Source organism: Helianthus annuus, chromosome 15 (assembly GCF_002127325.2).
Source record: "Helianthus annuus cultivar XRQ/B chromosome 15, HanXRQr2.0-SUNRISE, whole genome shotgun sequence".
Lineage (NCBI taxonomy): Eukaryota > Viridiplantae > Streptophyta > Magnoliopsida > Asterales > Asteraceae > Helianthus > Helianthus annuus.
The window spans coordinates 110077871-110090037 of record NC_035447.2 but is presented as its reverse complement, the minus strand read 5'-3'; positions in this window follow the sequence as shown (position 1 = coordinate 110090037).

Sequence of the window (12167 nt, the reverse complement as noted above, 5' to 3'; positions counted from 1 at the left end):
ATAAGGAAGAAGTCCTAATGTGATCTATGGGCACGTTAAACTAAGGCAGGCATAAACAATGACCATTTAACATTATGAAGCTGTGATATTTTCTATTACTAACATCAAAATAATAGACTTAACTAAAAATTTCTACTTAAATGAAAACAAAACAGCTTTGGCCAGAAGTGTAATCATTTAAGCATATGTGCAAAGTGGTTGTAACAAATCAGCTTTGGCCAGAAATTGAAACAATCACTTTAATTATGCACTTGCTAAGTATGCCATCTATGAAAGAATTAAATCAGCTTTGGCCAGATATTAAAACATTCATGCTTATGATGCACACTTAACATAGCTTTCGTAATACTTGAATGACAAGTAGATGTATCAAGTCAGCTTTGGCCAGAAATGATATATCAAAAGCTCATTCAAGTTAAGCTATTCTGGTTTTGCAAAAACATTATCTGATTCTGATTAGTTAACTAAGTAAATTACAAAACCATTTATTTAATAGCAAACCACCCGTTAGCGCGGATCGAACTCCGCGGTGAGTTCGCTGGGGGTGCAGGGGAACAGCGTGCCCCCGCACGGGGTTCGGGGCGGAGCCCCGAGCAAAAAAAAAAAAAAAAAATTAGTTCATATTAACTGCTTAATGAAGTAATAGGATTTCGGACAAGTCTTGACATGATTTCGGATGCATTTCGGATGTATTTCGGATGAAATATGCCTTGACATCATCCGAAATGGTTAATGCTTAGTCCGAAATAGTTAGTCCGAAATGATCCGTGATGGTCCGTAATGATCAGGCAGATGTTGATCCGTAATGGACACTTAGTCCGAAATGGTTAGTCCGAAATGATCCTTTGTTGGTCCGTAATGGGTTAATCAGGAACTCATGATGAACCCTAAATTAGAAAATTCAAACATTTATCCGAAATCAAGACTGATGATTCCGGATCAGTTATAATGAATGAATGTCTGATCCGTAATGGATCCAAGATGATCCGGAATGACGTCTATGTCATCCGGAATGGATCCGGAATGTAGTTACATGAAAAAACCTCATCCGTAATGCATCCAGAATCATCCGTAATAATCAAAAATGATCTGTAATGATCCGGGATGCATTCGAAATGATGAAACCCAGATCCGTAATCATCCGTAATTGTCAGTAATGATGATTTCGGATGGCAAAAACGGATTTTGTTACGGTTTTTCAAGTCTGTTTTCCAGATTTAATCCAGATTTTCGGATGCAAAACAGAACCGACTAATCAACATATGCTCTGATACCACATGTTGGATCAGTTCTGTTTGTGCATGAAGGAAAACAATAAAACATACCTGTTAATGCAGACAGTGCGTTGGAGAATCCAGTAATGGAGTTTGACATGCTTGTCATCTTGATCTGGTTCCTCCTTAGGGTGCTAACTGATGATGGGAACTTAGAGAACCGAAAAGGGTATCGGTTAGGATAGGAGGTTTAGTTATGATGTTATGACTAATGGGGTGTGTAATTGTGTGAGTGAGTAACCCCTAAACCTCCACATAACTCTCCTTATATAGGCACCCAGGAGGAAACCCTAATTAGTTAATAAGGGTAATATGGTCCATCAACAATTACCAACTAATTATCTTAATAGGTTATTATATATTTTGATCTCTATAATGTAAATGATTATGATTGCTATAGATTAAATATTAATACGTAATATATTTAATCTTACACTCTAAAGTGATTAATTTCTAGTGCACAAAGTCTACAGAATCATGAAAATTGAAACATCATCCTTTCATCACAGAGTCTTAAGACATAATAAAATAAAATTAAAAAAGACAGCCTTCAAATTCACATATTTATTGAACATTAGAGGATCAGGCCCTTCAATAATCGTTAAAGTTATAGAAATAGTAGTACAGTTGTAAATGTAAATTATGTGTAACTAGTCTTAAGTTGCGGTGGAGGTGTAAAGTTGTTTCAAATAGTACCAATGTCACACCACGGCCAACAACCAACACATATTAATGTGAAGAAATTAGATCGTAACATAAAACATAAAAAATAATAACTAAGTCGACTTAGTACCCGCTCGTTACGACCAACCTGTTATGTTAAACGGGAAAAAACGACCTAAAAACGTTGAACCATACACATATGTTGCGTCGTATTAACTCGCAAATTTAGAACGAAGTGTTAAATGAAACATAATAACGTTGAATCACAGACGCACGTTGCACCGTGTTAACTCGCAAAATTTAGAATAAATCGTAAAACAAAAAAAAGTTGCTAAATATGATAAGTATAGGGGAACAAAGTTGAAAATAAAAAAAATGAGAATAAATTGCAAAAGATGAAAACTTTTGGGTTAAAAATGAAAAATCAAATAAATTTTAGATTAAAAGTGTAATATTAAGACTAATATCACAAGATCAATGCATATACATGTTCGAATTTTTTTTTTTTTGAAAACATCCCTAAACTTTGTATACAACACCCCAATGCATATACATGTTTTTGGATTAAAAATGTAATATTAATATTTTTTTGAAAGCACCCCTAAGCTTTGTGTACAACACCTTAATGCATATACATGTTCGAAATTTATAATATGTTGTATACAACACCTCAATGCATATACATGTTGGAAATTTATTATATGTAAATTTGTTTTTATTGTTTTTTTTATTGTCGTTGAAAACTTTTATGTCAACAGATTTCAGTAAGTAGCTAGCTAAATCCAAAAGATCTATGTTGCCGATGATAAAGTCGTAAATTATGTGTTATTTCTTTATTATATTATATCATAAGAATAAGTGAATTGAAGATAATATGTGTGTGAGATAGAACACTCAAAAGAAGCATGCTAATTTCAAACTTTATTATTATGGTTTACAAACCATTTATTTTAACTTTCAAGTTACAACTTTCATTAACCAATCCTTGGGACTCTGATCACGACACCGTCACCACCGGCTTTACTAACCCAAACCCAAACCCTGTTAACACAAAAATCGTGATAGACAAACCAACCAGGCGGCACTGGTACAGCTTTAATATTTCGATTCCAGTTTTCAATCACTGCACACGCTTCTTTTTCGGTAACTCCTACCAACTCCGGCCACTCTTTTGTTTCGCTGTATGTCTTGTTATAACTCACGCACGGTGGATATGGGGCCATGGCTTCAAGCTTCTGAACTTGAAATGACTTGCAAGAAAGATTGCTACATCTCACTTAGTGTATATGTATTTATAGGTGAAATTTAAATGAATTCTTATTTATTCAATGATATTTATTATCATTGAAGCTTCAATACTTGGGATGGGAAATTAATAAAACAATCAAAGTTGACAAAAAAAATAAAAAAATAGACATTTACTTCAAATAGTAAAGGTTCAGCTAGCGTTTTTTCACCAACATCGTAGGCTTAGTCGAAACTCTTTACCAAATGTGTGGGGTTGGCAAGTGCCTTTCATCAAAATCGTGTGCTTAGCTAACGTGTTTCACCAAAAGCATGAGATTAAACAACAGTTTTACCAAAATCGTTGGCTTAACCGGCGCCTTTTACTAAAAAGTGTTGGCAATGGAGCTAATGTGTCAGATTTTGATTAGCTTAAACACTTCTGAAAATTGAAAAAAAAAAGTTTATTTTTAGGGAAAAAAAGTCAAACATTTCTATTTTTACAATTATGCATTAATACTTGTTAGATATTAGTAATTGCTGCATGTTAAAGTTAGAAACTTAGTATTTGTTACTATTTATATTCGTAGTTTTGACATCAGATGCGATAAAAAGTCAAAGTTTGTTAACATATTTTGTCATAGACGAATTTATTACGAGTTAATGAGTTATATTTGGAAAATTTTGGTATTTAATATGATAAAATAAAGGTAAACTAGTGAAGAAACACCAAGTCTAAATCGTGGGTTTATCCTTGTGGGAATGATCTCCTCAAGAAGGTAATCCTTAATCTTCTCGTCATGAAGGTTAATCCTTAATCTTTTCCTCGATCAATGGCAGAGTAAATCTGCAACAAAGAACACCGTGAAGCTCGTTACAAGGAAGAGAGGTAAAGGGTTCTCCTTGTGACCACCATCTGGCGTGAGAATAAGTTTCGTTTAAGAAGAATAAACAAGTGTGTGTTAAGAGTGAGAGAGCCGATCCCCAAACCTGTGGCTGAAGGTTACTATTTATAGTCAAAGAGGGTGGACAAGGAGGATTGTGGGCTGATGGGCCTCTGTATAGTTGTCATTGCCGAGGAATATCCATTTGGTCCCCTCTGGTATGACCTTTTGTGTCTGCAGAGATGTCGGCGACGTGGCACAACGTGGTTGGCCGTGTGTCATTGCCCAGATCTACTTCATGGCGGGCCTGTCATCAACTGTTAGTGGAGATTGTGTAGGAGACTCAAGCGACAACTGATTAGTGCCACGTGTCCGTACTTTTGTACCTGCGGTCCCCTACACGATCTCTCCTGCATGGGAGGTGTAATTACAGGGTTTGCTTCCGGCTGATTGGCTGCCAAGTGTCGCCGAGTGTATTGCTTGTCCTTTGTTTGAGCTATCGATATGCATACGCGCCAATGCTCCCATGCTGGGTAGCTTTGAATTCTTGGAAGTGTTATTTGTCTTAATCGTGGGTATGGTCGTGTGTGTACATGGCTATGCGAACTATTTGGTACCATACCTCTTCAACTAGATTTAAGGAGTTAAACCATAACGTACCAAGATCATGTGTAATGGGCATTATATGAGCGTGATAGGGATTGATAATGCCCCAACATCACCATTGTCGGAGTTTTAGGGGCATGAAGGTGGTGTTGCGTTTATGGTATAATGCAAAATGAGGAAAAAGAAAATTGAAAAGTAATAGTTATAAGGGCATTAAGGGTCGTTTAACCGGTACAGAGGCAACCCTACTCAAGTATTTACCATACATATAGATAATGCATATACACTAGATTTTTCCTCCATTTACTCACAAGGAATGTATGTTCCTTACATCTCTCGTGATCATACCTTAAGAACGAAGTCAAGTTAAAATAAGTGTTAATTTATCATAATTACGCAAGTGGAATTGCTTTTGGCTAGGTGATGAAAATTACGAGCGTTGGTTAAATTGTTATGGGTGCTACTTTCTACACCCCCCTATTTACTTTTTTCACCCTCCTCCTCTCACATACTTACAGGTGGGGTCTGCGTGGGACCGACAGTTTTCCTCTCACAAGGGGGGATGTAATCAGGAATGAGGGGGGGTGTGTATAGAATAGGCCATTGTTATTTATGACTTAGGGTAGGTTCAGCTACAAAATCTAAATCTCCTAAAAAGTTACAAAGTCATAAAACACACCCAAAACCCACAAATAACATAGTAAAGATTACTAAAACACTATATTTAAACTATAGTAGTCCATAAAAGCTCCAAACACACCATCGTAGAACTATAAATATAAAACACAACATTAAAATCAACATTATTAAACATATAATGTTAGTCATTGGATAAACAGAGCCTTATCATCCAAAACACTAAACAAACCCCACGGATATAGTGTTTTAGACTTTAGTAATCTTTATTACGTTATTTTTTTGATTTTGAGCGTGTTTTTTAGTTGATATTATGGTGTTTTATGACTTTTCACACTTTTTAGAATTTTAAACTTTGTAGCTAACTCCTAGCCTTAAGACTTAATATTGGCCAATTATTTATTGTTTGAATTATTAAATTCTAATTTTCTAAGATAAAATACTACATGTTTTGAAAACATGCTTTGTCAACCACACATTTTTTTTAACTTATACTTGATCTATTGATATTTAATAGCATAGAATCGAATTGCTACATGTCAATAAAATACTACATGTTTTGAAAACAAGCTTTGTCAACCACACATTTTTTTTTAGAGTTAAATGCTTGGTTGGTCCCTGTGGTTTGCAAAAATTTCACACTTGGTCCCAGTGGTTTACTAATTACACTTATGGTCTCAAAATTTGTCAAAAATGCACTCGCTTGGTCCCCAGCCCTAACTTAAGTTAAATTTCTCTGTTAAAACCCCTCATGTGCTTAGCACGTGAGGGTAATTTGGTCTTTTCACCTGGAGCCCATTATAAAAACCACCTTATCTTCCTCTTTTCCCTCAATAATAACGACCGTCTTCTTCATGGAACCCTAGATGTCCTCCTGTCTCCCATGTTTCCCTGGAACCATAGAAGATGGCAACCTGTCGATGTGGAAAGTTAGCCATTGTTCGAACATCATGGACCGACAACAACCCAGGACGTCGATTCTATTCATGTCCATCACTGGTAAGCAATAGCTCTCATTAATCGATGTTGTATTTGGTTCGAATTTTTGAATTGTTTGAAATGACAGGATGTCACGTGTCCTGGATTTGTTGGTTGGGTTGACCCGCCAATGTGCCCACGAGCTGTTCGCATCATTGCAGGGCTACTTCGAGCAAGAAACAGGGCGGATCAAGAAAGGGATGAACTACGGACTGAACTAAGATGGAAGAACAAGCTTATTTTAGTACTGTTGTTTCTGTTAGGGTTACAGTTTGCAATGTTGTTAGCTTGAGTGTAATGTGAATTATGTAATTTCACCAAATACTACTTGAATGAAATTGGTCGATTTTGGGTGTTCAAAGGTATTGTGTGTGTGCCAAACAATACGAATGACAATTGTTAATAAAGCGTAAAAGCGAGACGGATGACCATTGTTAATAAAGCGCAAATGTAATACGGATGACCAATTTATAATAAAGTGCAAAAGCGATAAGCATGACCATTTAATACCCAACAAACCTAATAAAGACACAACAAACCTATTTAATAAAGACACAACAACCATAATAAAGACTCAACTGCCAAAGCTATTTATTACCCTGCCATAGCTAATTTTTCAAGCAACCATAATTATTTCACAACAACCATAATAAAGACACTCAATTTCCAAAGACATAATAGACATAAGCATACGGCTGATTAACATGTCAAACATAATAGACAACCAACATGGTGGCATAAACATAAGCCACAGTAGTTAAACATGTCAAACATAATAGACAACCAAAAGTTACTAAGTATTGTTTATAGCATACGGCTGATTAACATAACCAAAAGATAATATAAATGCAACCCTTCAAAAGCATCCAACCTATTCTTCAGCTGCAGAACCACCAGCAGAACCACCAGCAGCTACCTCATCATTTGCAGAACCACCTTCAGTTGCCATTCCTTTCTTTGGCTCCTTACAGCTTCTTGAATTATGCCCCTTCACATTGCATTTCTTACAGGTTACAGTCCCACCCTTTCTTGTCAACTTTCCTTTCTTCTCCATGGCATCTTCAACCTCCACTTGGTCTCTTCTCCTCTTTTTCTATGGCCTGCCAGCTTGTCTGTGGTGAAGTGGAGGGGTCAATGTTGTTGGAACTGGTGATATTGGCCAGAGTTTGGGACCATTGATGGGACCAACCTTGTAGGCATAAGCCTTTTTCCAAGTGTCCAGATAGTAGCATGGATGGACCCAATCCTCAGGTGGCCAAACCTGTTGTTTGTGTGCAGCCATATCCCAGTTAACAGCTACAGCATGCTTTCATGGTATTCAAGAAATTTCCCATATCCTACACGTGCAAACCTTTTGTTCGACATTCACAACATACTGCCCAAGAGTCCCTTGTACCTGCCACCTACTATCACCACACCATTTCACAACGCATTGGGCTGCAGCCTTCTTGATCTCATCTAAAATCTCTGTTATCTTTGGTGTGAGGGGGCCCTTACACTGATGTTGCACCTTCATCACATTGACTATTCTCTTCATCAAATACTCCCTAAGATATTCCAAGCATGAATTGATTGGCTTTTCCCTCCCTTCAACAGTTTTGGCATTTAAAACTTCGCACATGTTGTTTAGTAGAACATCAGATTGTGCTTAACCTACACATTGATAATCAATAAAGCAATGTTTAAAGTGATAAATAAATTTGTACTTAAATTGATAACCAACCTGTGAAGTGAGATCTAGACCAATGCTTTGGTGGAATTTATGCCAACCAGTTGTATGCTTCCTCATTGAACTTCTTCAACTCTTCCATTTTTCCCTAAACTCAGGTACTATTACACAAGAACATGAGTCAATAAAGGCATAACAATCTTTACCCAACTAATGAATCAACAAGTTACCTGTTCTGGCAGTTACACATGCCCATAAGCAATCTTTAAAACCTTTGCCCCTCCATTTTAACTTCATATTTTGGTGGATATGTCTAAGGAAGAACCTGTGTTCTGCAGCAGGGAATACCTTTTCAAGTGCAGGAATAAGGCCCTAAAATTAACACCCAAAATAGTAAACATGTTAAAATTCAAACCAATAAATCAACATAATTATAAACAGTGGATCAGAAATTGCATAGGCTAACCTTTTGTCTATTAGAAATGAAGGTAAACCTTGAGTTGTTTTGTAATGCTAGATCATCTTTGAGACATTCTAGAAACCATGTCCAGGAATCCTTGTTCTTTGCTTCTGCAATGGCCAGGTCAGTAGATAGAGTCCATTGTTGGAATCCAAGCCTACTGCAACTAATACCTGACCCTGTTGTGAACCTTCAAGAAAGCCCCATCTAAGCCTAGTATGTCCCTCCCACATTCCTTGAAACCTAGCTTCAGTGGACCCAAGCAGATGTAAATTCTTTTGAACACCCTTGTTGGAGAAGATGGGTTGGGTTCAGACTCAACTTCAATGTGCACTGTTTTATCTGGATTTGCACTTTGAAGCTCCATTATGTAATCCCTTAACCTTGAATATTGTTCCTTGTTGTCACCTTGAACTTCTTTAGAAGCAAGAGACTTTGCCCTAAATGCTTTCATCCTTGAAACCCTTAGTTCATACTTCCTTGCCAACTCTTCTTGGATGGTCCTCACAGAGATGTCTTTGTTACATTCAACCAATCTCTTCACAGCAGGCTCCTTAGCCGTGAACTTTGCTGTGAGGTGAAGGCTTTCTCTAGTTTGCAGACAGGTGTGTTCCGGCTTGTGAGTTTTCACTGTCCAAGTTTCCACTTCATCTTTCTCTTTAGCAACATACAACATAAATGGACAAACTACTTTGTCTAATCTTTCTTTTCTTTTTCTACAGAATATGGCATTGGCAGTGAGTACCTTTTTTGACTTTTGAGACCCATTGAAAGATTCCCTTGACCTGGGCCCAACAGTAGGTGCAATGGGCATGGGCCCAACAGATTTTCCCTTATTGCCCTTCTTGGGTACTTGTTTCACAAACCCATCACCTTTCTTGTAAACTGGGACGTTCCCTTCACATACTACTCTAATCCTAGCCTTGTCATTTCTCAAAAATGACAACTCCCTTTTGGTAAGAACGGCATGCCTCCTAACTTGTTCTTTAACCTCATTTGCAGATCCAAATTGTTGACCCAAGTAAAACCTTGCTTCATGCATCCTACTCTTTCCCTGTTCAAACAGTTAAGAGTCTCAACAGTTAATATATATTTTAACAAATGTTTACGTAAATAATAAACAGTTAAGTAAACAAATGCTAACCTTTTGTTTATTCCTGATTTCCCTTAGCTTTTGGCTCCTTTTTGTTTCAAAATCTTCCATTAATTCATCAGTTAAGCTATCAAATGATTCATAGCTAAGGTTGTCATCAATTTCATTTTCATAATCCACTTCATTTCTAACATCATCAATGCCAGAATTATGGCTGCCCACATATTCTTCATCCTCATCTACAAAAACATTGAAGTCCCTCATATCAGCTTCCATTTCTTCCATGTAACACCTCGAATTTTTGTGTCCAATAATGTGTTAACACGTGTCATTAGTTTACACGTGGCATTGATATTAAATAAAGGACTAATCTTGACAACTCTTGAAAGTATATAAATTCGAGGGTTATAAACGTCAAACAAGGGTAAATATACTGTATAGTAACCCTAAGTGGTGCTTGTACCTTCAAACGAATAAATCATGGATCGTACGGAAGCGAAACGCGGAAGAAAGTGAGAGAGTGCAAGCTACAGGGGTTAACTGTGTCAACATGTTTAATTATACCTCTGAGTGACCCTTTAACGCTTCTGAGGCTTTGTAACAGTATTATACGCTCACTAGAATATACTGTATAAATTCCGCGAAGTTCCGTTTTAAAACGAGAAAGTTATGATCGAATTCGTATGAGAGGGGTTAAAAGCGTCAACAACGAAAGTTAAGGCTTTCAAAGTAATTAATAAACTAACCGGGGACTTAACAATGCGGGTAAGTAACACGAGGTCCTTAGTTGTAATTAACCGAGGGCCAAACCGCAAAGTTACCCCTTCAAACCCGAAAGGTCAGGTTAATAATTACGAAAGATTTCGTTATTAATTACCAGATTCTCGTCATCATTACAAAAGATTTTAAAAACTTGAAAATCTAACCTCTCGCGACCCGCGTTAAGTTTCGGGTTAAGTGAAGGCGGGCCGCGAGCCTTCTAATTGTACGCGCCTGGATTTAAACTTCAGGCGGCCCGCGTTAAAACATGCATGGATCCTCCATGCGGGCCGCGTGGGACGCCCAGATGCAGAAACCTTGGATTTTATGCCTTTTGAGCTAGTGAACGATCAAACCATCAATAAATAAGGCATGGGCGCCCCCTACTCGGCCCATAACTCTCTAGGACACCTGCCCATCATCCATACTCCTCTGTAGTGTGAGTTGTAATGATCTCATGGCAATTTGAACACTATAAATAGGCATGTTTGGTTCATAACCAACACACACCTCAAACACTCAACTACTGATCATTCTAAGAGCTCTCAAGCTTCCTTCTCTGTTCTTAAGTCTTGCCTTAAGCTTCTGTAAGTATATCATACCTTTCATAGTTCTGTTTTTGCTTAGTTTAGCTCATAAATCCAACCGTCGTAACTAACGGTTGTCATAGCAATAGTTCACGAATGGTCCAGTGAATTGTCGAATCAAAAGTAGTTATGAGTTGGTATTTATGTGGGTAATAAACCCCTAAAAGGGTTCCCTCTGATCACCACTCTAACTATGTCGAATGTCGAGTCAAACGTGCACTTAAAAAGTCAACAGAAAACTATTTTTTTGCGATTCTTGCATAATCTGTAATATAAATGATATGCAACCTGTTTAGACACTCATGAAACATGACATTAAGTACATAACCTTGTTTACGCTCGTTTGAATCGACCATTTGCTATATTGACCCGGTTTGGAGCCGAATGTCGTAAAAGTTTGACTTTTGCTTTGACTTCAGTTCTGACCCGTTTTAGTGAGGTATAGATATGCCTTAGGACTCTCTTAGGACCAGGTTACATGATGGTATAACCCTCTGTGACCGGTTCATTATTTGTCCGAGTCTTTTACGCATTTCTGTTAATCGCCTAAAAGTTGACCGTAACGGCCTTTTTAAAATAAAACGAGTATTTCGGACGCGTGAACGGACCATAACCTTGCTTACTAAATTATAAGCATGTCCTTAAAGTTTCACGTCAACCCGAGGGTTGGAATGAGAGTTATGCTAAAAAGCGCAATTAAAATAAACTTTAGTAATAAACGGCGCAATTAGCATAACGCCTATCTAAACCAAGATTTCGTCACCAAAACTTTTATCCACTGTTGTAAAATAACATTTTTGGAATTTTAAAGATTTTTAATAATTTTTACCTTGCTCATAACCTGCGGTTATGGCTACGGTTCGGTAAATACCGAATATGCCCTTTTCGGCCAAAACTTGAGTTCTAGAAGGTCTTTTGACCCGATTCCAGTTACTACTGATTTTAAATAATAAATAAAGTATTTTAGACTTTATAAAACTGTTCGGGAAACTCAGATTTCCTGTAGAACTCGAAAAGCTCTTTAAAAGTCTTTAAAATGACCGAAAAACCCCTACGGGGCGATATATTAACTAAAACTCGTTACGGGCATCACGGAAGGTATCCTACTGATACCACAACCTCTTTAAGGCATATTGACCTAGGAAACAAGCGTAGGACTCTCATGGTTAACCGTTTCGCCTATTGCGCGCACGGTTCGGCTTATGGAACTAGTTTTCATAAATTAGCCGATATAGGTCAAACCATATTATTTTGACCCTAAAATCCAGAGTGTGAACTTTAAACCCATATAAAACAAGTCTCTGAACTTGTTGGGTCAGAATCACACTCCATTC